An 11,127-nucleotide genomic window follows, 5' to 3' on the forward strand; every position below is an offset into this window, starting at 1 on the left:
AAGCCATCATGAAGAGATGAAGTTAATATTTTAAAGGGGAGGCCAGGAAAGCATTTGATGTTTAGATCTAGGGATGCAGCAAACAAAATAGATTCACAGAGGATGGGTTCTTGTATTGTGAAGATTTCTTTAAGGTCAGCTAGATAGGCTGCAGTACAGCCTGGTGATTAAAAGGATGCCTGTGGCACCCCAGCAGCTATTATGCTTAAAACATGAGCTGTTCAATGATGCTTACATAAAATTATTTTGTAATGCCTCCTTGGGGGTTCAGGGAAATGTTATATTAGGGAGTGGGGCTAGAAGAGCAGAGTTCTGAGGAGCAGAGTTCTGAGAAGCAGAAAGCAAAAGAGTCAAAGGAGAAGGGAGTGTAGCTTGCTGTGGTTGGGACTGAATTGGGAAAGGAGAAGTGGAGAGAGGGGCGATGGGTTTAGGGAGTGGAGACTTGATGGCAGGGTATGCTGAGGGCTTGGGGTCATGGAAGATTCCACCTAGGAGGAGTCCAGCTGCAGGGCTGAGGTTATCTGATCAGGCCATCACAGAGTTGGTTAAGGCTGAGGCCATGGACTTTATCTACTAGGTTCATAATAATCTTTAGCCAAATTTAGGACCTTGCAGCATAAAACTTTGTTGCTTGGGAACCTCCGAAATTTATGTGGTTGGATAATGAGGGGCACAATGAATAAGAAGAGAAACCACTGTCTTGGCCTCATCTTGGGGACATAATCGCAAAGAAGCCTCATCGCATGCGTCTCCATGTGAAGCTTTCTGTTGCTCTTTCAGTAATGGTCTGACGTGTACTTTGAGAGGTCAGGCCTGGGCATAGGGACATTAACTCAAGAGACTTAACAATGGGGCATGTAGCAAATATAAATGCTGCTTCCATGTAGTGTGACTCCCTTGTGAATTTAAAAATAGCAAACAGGGGCTGCTTTAAACTCTAAACATATTTGCCAGCACGGTGAGCATGGAATTATGGTGCCATCTAGTGGTTGGCTATGGCAGTAGTGTCAAAAGAGCTGAAGTGAGTATGTATGGGTGACAGGCAGCCAGCTGGGGTCTGCTCATTGGCCTGCAATGTCCCAGGCCCGGGTTATTACCCAAAGTCGGCATGGCCAGGATATGAAAAGCTAGAAGGCCAAGCGATGACACTTGCTCCATGTGGGTGTTATAGCCTGAAGCACCTGGGGACTGCTGACCAGTATAGGTGTAGTGTGGATGGTTGCTCCAGTTTCCAGTCTCAAGTGGCTGGGGAGATCCTGCATTCCTTCAGTGGGGGACGCTCTTGGATGAGACCACATTTTAAAATGTAGACCTTATTTTTATTCAGGTATGGTGAGACCAACATATTTGGAGACAAAAGATAGGTTATTACTCATCTTAGGTTATTACCCAAGGGGAGAGGGGCACACCATGCCATAAAGGGCAACATGAGAGAATGCCAAGGTCAGTGGCAGGCAGAGAGAGGGAAGGAACTGCGGGGGAGCCTTTATTGTGGTTTTCACAGAAAGGAATGGGCAAGGCAGGGTAAGCAGGGAAGCAGGTTTGGAATTGGCTAGTTTGAATAATTTCAGTGGGTTCAGAGTGTGGCTGCTTCCCCTAGTTGTCTGATACGTGGCTCCAGGGTGATTAGCGCAGGGGAACAGTGGCCTCAAGTATAAGGGGGTATAAAAGCCTAATAAAGGAGGTGACTGGAGATAAGTGCTCTGGATTGGTTAGTTTACATATGAAAGGTGCACTCACAGGAGAGTCATTTGCTAACTCTAGGACTCTAACCCTGGGAGGGGCAGTCCCTCTTGATCAGCAAGGCCCGAGATGTCAAAGCATCAGATACAAAAACTAGAAAATGTCGTTAATGTACAAACCAGTTTTAATCTTCCTTGTCCTCTCTCTGCTGTCCACACCATTGTGGGTGTGGGTCCCGGGGTGAGATCATTATTGACATTATTTATTAAATACCCTTTATAGCTTAAAAATTTTGGCAAAGCTTGTGGCTTAGGCACATCATCATGAGGGTGCCTGAATAGCTCTAGTAGATAACCAGAGGAGCATTTGATAAAGAATGGATTATAACTAACAATCCATGTTTGGTCTGACTTCCATCAAAATTGGGGTGGGGGCAGGATTGCAGGATTCAAAAGGGATAGAAGCAGGAAGGGAGGAATTTCCTCTTCAATGTGATCTTCATAAACCCTGACTTGTGAAGTGTCATCACAGAAGGCAAGGATAACTGAGATGTTATCAGTGCATTTTGACATAGACTAGAGGGCCCCAGGGACAAGGAATTAGTTTAATGAGGGCCACTGGCAGGATGTAAAATCATTTAGAAAGCCACACTGCTTTTGTAATCTCAGTAAGATTTGTTTAAATAAGCCTGTATGGTGGTTTATAAGATTAGCAGTCTTGGGCTGAGGTTCAAGAGGCCAAGGTTGTGTATTTTGAGAAGTAAAGTGAATGCCTTCGTCAGTAATGTCTGGAACTCCAAAGGGAATGAAGAGTGTTTTAGTGAGGCCACGAAGGAGAGCTTCTGCAGTCACATGTCTATTGGGGTGGGCATATAAGATGCTCATGCAGGTATGCACTATGGCCAAGGCATAATGAATGGTACCAGCAGAAGAGGGCAGTGGCCTGATAAAATCTATTTGCCAGCAACTGTAGGGGCAGGACCACGGTGGGATAGCACCCCAGCAATTATACTGCCAGTGACAGGTCTTCCCACATAGAGAGCATTGGCTTGTCACCACGTTGGCCATGACAGAACAGGGGAAAACCCTTTTGCATTCATCCCAAGGACTAAAGGCTTCTCTGTGTTCTATATTTCATGGGCCCCCTGGACCAGAAGTAAGGAAATGGGATCTGAAGTGTCATCTGAGGAAGTTTTGGCCTTAGTCTCTAAAATGTGTGCTTATCTAGCAGCTTGGGCATTAAATTGGGCTTAAGCAATCTAAACCTTGGTGTAGGCAGAGATATGTGTGACTTTAATTTTTATCTTTGATGTCTGAGAGGCAAGGAATCACCCAGAGTTCTTTATTACACCAAAGGAGGAGGTCTTGAATGAGAAATTGTTGCCATTAGCTGGATTAGATGGCTAGATTATTGGCAGTGGTTCCAGATTTTTGAACAGAACATCTTCAGTGCTACCTAGAGTACAGCCAGTAGTGCTGATCCTTAGGTCCCATCTTTTATCAGCGATGTTTTGGTTAAGGGATACAAAACAGTAGCCCTCAGGCAAGCTCCATCATGTGAGATGGTAGTGCTACCATCCATAAAATATACAAACTCCATTTACTATTCACTTAGTTGATCCCAAAGGGCTCCCAGGTTACCAAGGAGTCTGGGGAAGGGAAGACCTCCAGCATGGTGGCACCTGGCAAGGATCAAGGACAGAAGAGGTTACTTCCTCCTGCAGGTGTGGTATACCAGAGCCCAGGTTTGGCACTGTCCTGTAGGTACCACTTCCACTTCAGCAAGGAGATCTCAGTGGCCTTGCCAGACCTGCAGGGTGCTGTTTCCCTGACACAGAACATAATGGTCAGCTATGTGTGGAGAGTCACAATGTCAGGTCCTGTGAGAGCCTCCTTTTCCAGAAGGGCCTAGTATGCAGCTAGGAGTTGTAGTTCTAATGGTGTGTAACGTGGTTCTGAAGTGGGCAGCTTTTTGCACCAGAAGCCCATAGGCAACTTAAGGCCATTGTGGGTGGTCACAGATTCCAAGAAGTATAACAGGGGGTTGCCAGAGCTTCCACCATGAAGGAGTCTCCAGGAGGCAGTAAAGGAAGTAATGTTATATGGTCATCTGGACTGACTCTGGTGCCTTCTGTTATAAAGGGCCCCCAATCACAGTGGTTTGCAAATGAAGCCATAAATAAGCTAGCAAATAAGTTACTAATATTGGTAAACAGGAATATGTTGCTTCTAGAAGCCAGAGAGACCTAATAGGTGTTGGGCTTGGTTGAGAGTGGTTGGGACTGATAAAGTTAGAAGTTGCCTTTTAACTGCATCAGGATTGGAGTTACCTTCAGCAGACCAGATGAGCCCTAAAAGTCTAACTGAGGTGACAGGCCTCTGATTCTATGTGGGGCAAAAGCCATCCCCTCCCAGTAAGCGCAGTGGTAAATGTTTGTTTGTCCTGTGTCCATGTCTGGTGAGTATCCTAACCTGAGAATGTTGCCACACCTGGGAACATAGGGATTCCTGGATCCAACTGAGGTCTTACCAGCAGAGATTATGTACAACAGCCAGGCTACTTAGGTACCCTATGGGCAACTGAGTCAAAATATATAGCATCCTTTCAAGGCTGAATTTGAACAGAAAGGTTGTTGAAATTGGTACTGAATGGAATGTATTAGTCTAATCTATAACAGCAAAGTGTTTGGTATTGGAAGATTGAATGATGTTGGTCATTTCTTCTCCCTACCCCAGCTTTATTAAGGTATAATTGACAAGTAAAATTGTATATATTTAAATATATATTTAAAGTATACAACATGATTATATATATACATATGGTTATATATATATACTTATACACACACACATAGAGAGAGAGAGAGAGAGAGAGAGATACATAGAAATGGTCCCCACAACCAGGTTAACACATACATCATCACATATAGTTATCTTTTTGTGTGTGTATGTGGTGAGAACACTTATGATTTAGTGTCTTAGTGAATTTCAAGTATACAATACAATATTACTAACTTTGGTCATCCATGCTATACATTAGATCCCCACAACTCACTCATCTTATAACTGAGAGCTTGTACCTTTGGTCATTTCAGTTTTGTTAGGTCCTATTTTAATGACTGGGGCATTAAGGTTGTAATAATTCACTGTAATGTACCATTCATTCTTTCCAGGTTTAAGACAGGCCAGACTGGGCTGTAAAATGGAGACAGTAGAGATAATCACCTCTTTTCTTAATAGATCATGTTTAATGGACCTCAACCTATAAAGGCCCTGTTTCAGTTTATATTGGCCATATCAACAATTGTAATGGGTTGGGACAGATCCACAAGGTCCCATTTGATAAGACCAACACTAAGGGCCAAGGTTTTAATTTTATTCTAATGGCCACTCAACAGGTAAGAGCATCCATCCTGAAAATGGAAAATCCAAAGAGGGTGTGAGATATGGCCACTGGAAAATGAGGCAGAGTTACTGTGCTCTGAACATTTCTATAGAGCAGAGGCCAATGCCTAGTAGAGACACATGACCAGCAGTCCCAGGCTGAGTCATTTCCCTGAGCCTAGCATCAGTCACAGCTTACGTTGGAACTGAGACACACAATTCTAAGACCCATAGAGATGTATCCAGGCCAAGAGCCTCCTTAGGGAGGGTCCCCATCATGCTACCCCATCTCTAAAAAATAATTATCAGAACTTTTGACTTAAGTTGATTAAATCTATAACCAGGGCTCCGTAGGACACAGCAGATGTAGCACAGAGCAGCACAACTCAAGAGCAGCAGAACCATCTCCCACACTATTTAAAGTGGTTTGTACCCAGTTAGTAAGCAAAGAGCAAGAGAAGAAAGATCTCAAGACAGTGGTGATCACAGCCTAGAGACTGTGCTGCCAGCTACACAAACTTGTGGTCACTCCATGGAGTTGGGATTAACCTCCCTCTCAATTTTACCTTGAATGTTGAGGCTGACACCACACATCAACAGATTTTGAAAGTTTGTTCCAAAAGGGCCTCCTGGGCGGAGTGAGCTCTGTCTGCACAAGCAGGTCTGGAGGGGCTTGAGCAAGACAGAGAGAACAGATCGGCGTTTCAACAGTGGGTAGGACTGGATGTAGGATGGAATTTGCAAAATTTAAATTTCCCACTGGCCCCAAAGGATGAGGTACACATAGGCTTTCTTGTCAGCCTTTTTAGATGTAGGGCCAAAGTGGATAGGGAAGATGAGGCTCGAAAGAAATCAGTGGTCATCCAAATGTCAAAACTTGAGTCAGGCTCTTTATTACAGATGGATACTATTACCATCAATAGTTTACCATTTAGTAAAATTAAGCACAAGGAAGTTAAGTAGTTTGCCTAATGTCACATAAATAGTAAATTTTCTCATTCACTACATTCTCTTGTATGAATCTGTAGAATTTTAATAAGGTTTGAGTCATGATAGAAAACTCTTCTACATTATCAGTTTTTTTTTTCAGTATCAATTTTCTGGTTCTGAACAGATTGAACATCAGGTAAAAGGAACTGGCACATCCACTGTATTTTACTCATGATCCATGACAAATAAGTAGCAAAATGATATTAGATTCTGAATTCTCTGATGTTGAGTAAGGTGTGCAGTCTGTCTGAAGGTCTCCCCAGTTTCCTGACATTCATGGGGTTTCTCACCAGTATGAATGCTATGATGTCAGGTAAGCTCTGAGACACAGATAAAGGCTTTCCCACATTCCTTGCATTTATAGGGCTTCTTGGCAGTATGAATTTGCTGATGTTGAGTAAGTTGTGAGGCACAAATAAAGGCCTTCCCACATTGTGAGCTTTCACAGGATTTCTCACCAGTATGAATTTGATGATATTGGAAAAGTTGGAAACCACCAATAAAGGACTTCCCACATTCTTTACATTCATAGTGTTACATACCAGGATGAATTCTGTGGTGTTCAGTAAGTTGGGAGCCATGAAGAAAGGCCTTCCCACATTCCCTACACTGATAAGTTTTCTCACCAGTATGAAGTCGCTGATGTTGATCAAGTTGTGAACGCAGTCTGAAGGCCTTCCCACACTCCTTACAACCATAGGGTTTCTCACCGGTATGAATTCTCTCATGTCAAGTGAGTTCTGAGCCACAAATAAAAGATTTCCCACATTCCTTACATTTATAAGGTTTGTCACCAGTATGAATTCTATCATGTCGAGTAAGGTGTGCAGATTGTCTAAAGGCCTTCCCACATTCCTGACATTCATAGGGTTTCTCATCTGTATGAATTCTCTGATGTTGAATAAGATGTGAGCCATGAATAAAAGCCTTTCCACATTCCTTACATTCATAGTGTTTCTCATCAGTATGAATTCTCTGATGTTCAGTAAGATAGGAAAAATGACTAAAGACCTTCCCACATTCCTTACATTTACAGGATTTCTCACCAATATGAATTCCTTGCTGTCCCATAAGTCCTGAGCTACGGCTCATGTGACATTTATGAATGAAGGCCTTGCCACATTCTTTGAATTTATAGAATTTCTCTCCAGGATAAATTTGCTGATGCAGAGTAAGACATATTTGCAGGCTGAAAGTTGGTATTTTTTCATAAGTCATTAACGCTTGCCCCAAATATCCCTCCTGATTTATCTGTTGTGTCTCAAACTACCTTTGCACTCCCAGGCATCTCTGATACTGGAGCCCACAAGGCTATGACTTTTTCCCATAATCATCCATTGGGATGATGTTTCTTCATAGATTTCTTTTTGCCAACACAGTTCATTGGTTTTACATCTGAAATCCAAGTCTGAAAGATAACCAGAAAGTAAACACATGTTGTTTCCCCTTTGGGGAGAAATGAAACTTCTGTGGTAGAAATGGGGGGAAAACTGAAAATAATGTCCATAAGAAGTAAAGATGGTATACATGGCTTTCGATTTGAAAAAGAAGTCAAGAGCATAAACACTTAAGGTGAGGGAGTTTGTTAGGAAAACAGGTTAAGTCAGTAGTTTCCAAATTCAGGTGTAGACAAGAATCACCTGAACGGTCTATTAAAAGATTGGATGTCAGTGTGCCACCTCACATCAAGTAAATAAGAATTTACACCAATATGTCTTGGGTTTCTTATTTTTAAGACATTCAACCAGCCAATTCTAATGTTGTACAAAAGTTAACAACCCTCCCTAAAACTTTGCAGTGGTTTCCAGCTGCACCAGAATAAAATCCAGGACTCCTAATCACAGTTTATGAGATTCTCCATAATCTTTTCTTTGACGTATCTCAACCAAAATCCTATCCAACATCTTCTCAACCCACTTTTCTCCACTGTTCATTATGTGTGAAATATTCATCACTTCAGAGCGTCTGAAATAAGCCCAGTCCGTTACCTTTTCAAAATTTTCCAGACTGTTCAATCTTATAGAAATTCTCTAAATTTAGTTCTTTGCATGGCTGGCTTCATATCATACTGTAAGTCCCAGGTAAAACTTTACTTCCTTAAAAAGTGTGAGCTAGACAACGCTATTTAAATTGACTTCATTCTCTGTCTCATCATAGTATTTTCTCACTTTCAGGTTTTTAGAATTATACAATCACTTACTTAGTCATATGTAATCTTTTTTTTTTCTTACTGTCAAAGCTCTTAAGGGGCAGGAACAATGGCTGTTTCATTCAACACAAAATAACCAACATTTACTCATAAAAGTTGTTCCATAGATAACTGTTTAATGAATGAGTCACTGGATTAATGAAAAAAGATTACTATAAGGATGATAGGAAATACTATGCAGACATGGAAGTAGGGAGGCACTTAAGAATAGTAATGATCATTTGTGCTTATAGTTATAGAGTAGTTCTACACATCTGTCCCTGATTTTAATATCTCACATCTCTAAAGGATATGTCCCTTACTTCATCACTTCCTTCAGAAACTAAAACAAAATCACAACCAAAACTAGATTATTACATTGTGCAAATAGAAAAATGATACTATATATACCTAACCACCCATCCATCCAGTTGTTTCTCCCTTTACTTCTACCAGTGCTCACTGCCGTTTATGTGTAGTTATGACTGTCTTTTCCTTTTTCTCTATTTCAATTACTATAACGTGGTGCCTATTTTCTTAATCTTCACTTGAATTTGTAGTATTACTCAGCCTTTCTTCCAATACTCAATCTATTTTGTCCCTCCAGGCCCTTTCACAGGACTTCCCTTCCCTCCTTTATGTCCAAGACCACTGTATTTGTACTTACCAGAAAACTGTATTTTTTTTTTTTTCTCCAGGCATCATCACAGGACTGAAGGATAACAAAAGGGCTACGTAATGTTAAGCAAAGGGACTTGAGAATGTTGGGAGACTAGGATCACCAACTCTTTGGTAGAATAAGGCAGGTAGATTGGAGCGCTAGGAACTATAACAAAGGGTATGCTGGATGGAAACTGAAGGAAATGGAGGACTTTGAATATATCTTGCCACTCCCTTCTGGCCTGTAGTGTTTGTGTAGAGAAATCAGCTGAAAGCCTTATGGGGGTTCCCTTGTAACTCACTCTTTGTTTTTCTCTTGCTGCCTTTAGGATCATTTCTTTATCCTTGACTCTGGCCATCTTGATTATGATATGTCTTGGTGTTGGTCTGTTTGGGTTCTTCCTGTTTGGGACCCTCTGAGCCTCCTGTACTTGGGTATCTGATTCCTTCTTTAGGTTTGGGAAGTTTTCAGTCATGATTTCTTCAAATACGTTTTCAATCCCCTTTGTTCTTTCTTCCCCTTCTGGAACCCCTAGTATGTGTAGATTGGCACACTTTATATTATCCCATAGGTCACTTACATTGTTTTCATTGCTTTTTATTTGTTTTTCTCTCAGCTGTTCTGATTGGGTGCTTTCTGTTGTCCTGTCTTCTAGGTCACTTACTCATTCCTCTGCATTATCTAGTCTGCTTTGCACAGCCTTTAGGTCAGTTCTCATCTCAGCAAATGAGTTTACTAATTCTACTTGGTTCTTCTTTATAGCTTCTATTTTATTTTTGACAAATTTTATATCTCTAAACACTATTTCTTTTAATTCCTTCAGTACTTTGATCACTCCTTTTTTGAAATCTTGATTTAATAGGCCATCAATATCTATTTCCTTGATCATGCTTTCAGGAGATTTCTCTTGATCTTTTAATTGGGAGTGGTTCCTCTGCTTCTTCATATTGCTCATATCTCTCTGTCACTGTGGCCGGTGGGTGGGCGGGTCACTGCCCCTCCCGGTTTTGCAGTCAGATGCTGTGCTCGGGCAAGGCAGGTGGGCAGATCGCGCCCCCTCCAAGCACCGTGGTCAGGTGCTGCGTTCCTGCCAGGAAGGCAGGTGGCCACCTGCCCTCTCCTGGCATCAGTCGCTCCACTGCTCTGTGCAGCTGCCCACTCCGCCTCGGGTTGGCACTCCGTAGGCGGGCTCGGGGAAGACCGCGGAACAGCCCCACCCCTGCTCTGTGCCAAATCTCAGCTCCTTGTTTGTCGTGGCAACGCGAGTTCTCTGAGGTGCCAGGCTTACCTGCCTCAGGCTGTAAACAAGTCTCAGTCCTGCCTAGGAGGTTGCGGAGCCCCTGGGTGTGGATTCAGGGCTCGGCCCCGCCCCCGCCTGGGCACTGCGCACAGGAGGAGATGGCGGCTGTGGCTGAGCCCCACCTCTCTTCTTGAGAGAAGTGCCAGCAATAGCGCTGCAGGTCTGAGGAGACAAAGGCTACGGTGCCCCTCCTCCCAGGGCACACCAGCCTTGTTGCTTTGCTTTTTTCGCAATTTATGGGGGACCGAGGTTGTTCTGCTCCATATCCTCTCCCAGCCACAGCACGCAGCACCCTGCAGTCTCCGGGGCTGCCTCAGTGCTGCCGCCCCAGTCCTCCACCCGGCTCAGGCAGCCTGTCCTGGCCCCCACCTGCCGGCTCGCATCTCGGGCTCGGTGTCGCAGGGAGTCTTTGTGCCCATTTAACTGAGTTCTGTTGGTCAAGGGGTGCTCGAGGCAGATCTGAGCCTTGGAGGCTCCCCCCCACCCCATCCCACTGGCCTCTCCGTTGGAGGGGGGAGACCCAGTGAACGAGCGCTATTCATCCTTTGCTGCTCCCTCCCTGTGGGACCGGTCCCACACTGTTTTGTTTTTTCTTCTTTTTTCCTTTTCTCCTACCAGAGTTTTGGCATCTTTGTCTTTCGAAGAGGGCGATGTTCTGTCGGAGTTCAGCAGGTGCTCTGGTTGGCTGAGTGGGTCCGTAGATGTGAGTTTTGGTGTATTTGTGGGAGAGGATGAGCTACAAGCGTCCTTATACTCCGTCATCTTGCTTCTCTCTTGCTTTCCTTTTTTTTTTTTTTTTTTGCATTAAAATAGTTTGCCATAGAAAAATGTAAACTTAAGAAAGTGAAAAAATGTGCCTGATATGACAGTCACTCAGTTTCAACAATTCTCAACTTACAATCTTGTTTATCCACCCACTTCT

The sequence above is a fragment of the Camelus ferus genome, chromosome 9, assembly GCF_009834535.1.
Source record: "Camelus ferus isolate YT-003-E chromosome 9, BCGSAC_Cfer_1.0, whole genome shotgun sequence".
Classification (NCBI taxonomy): Eukaryota; Metazoa; Chordata; class Mammalia; order Artiodactyla; family Camelidae; genus Camelus; species Camelus ferus.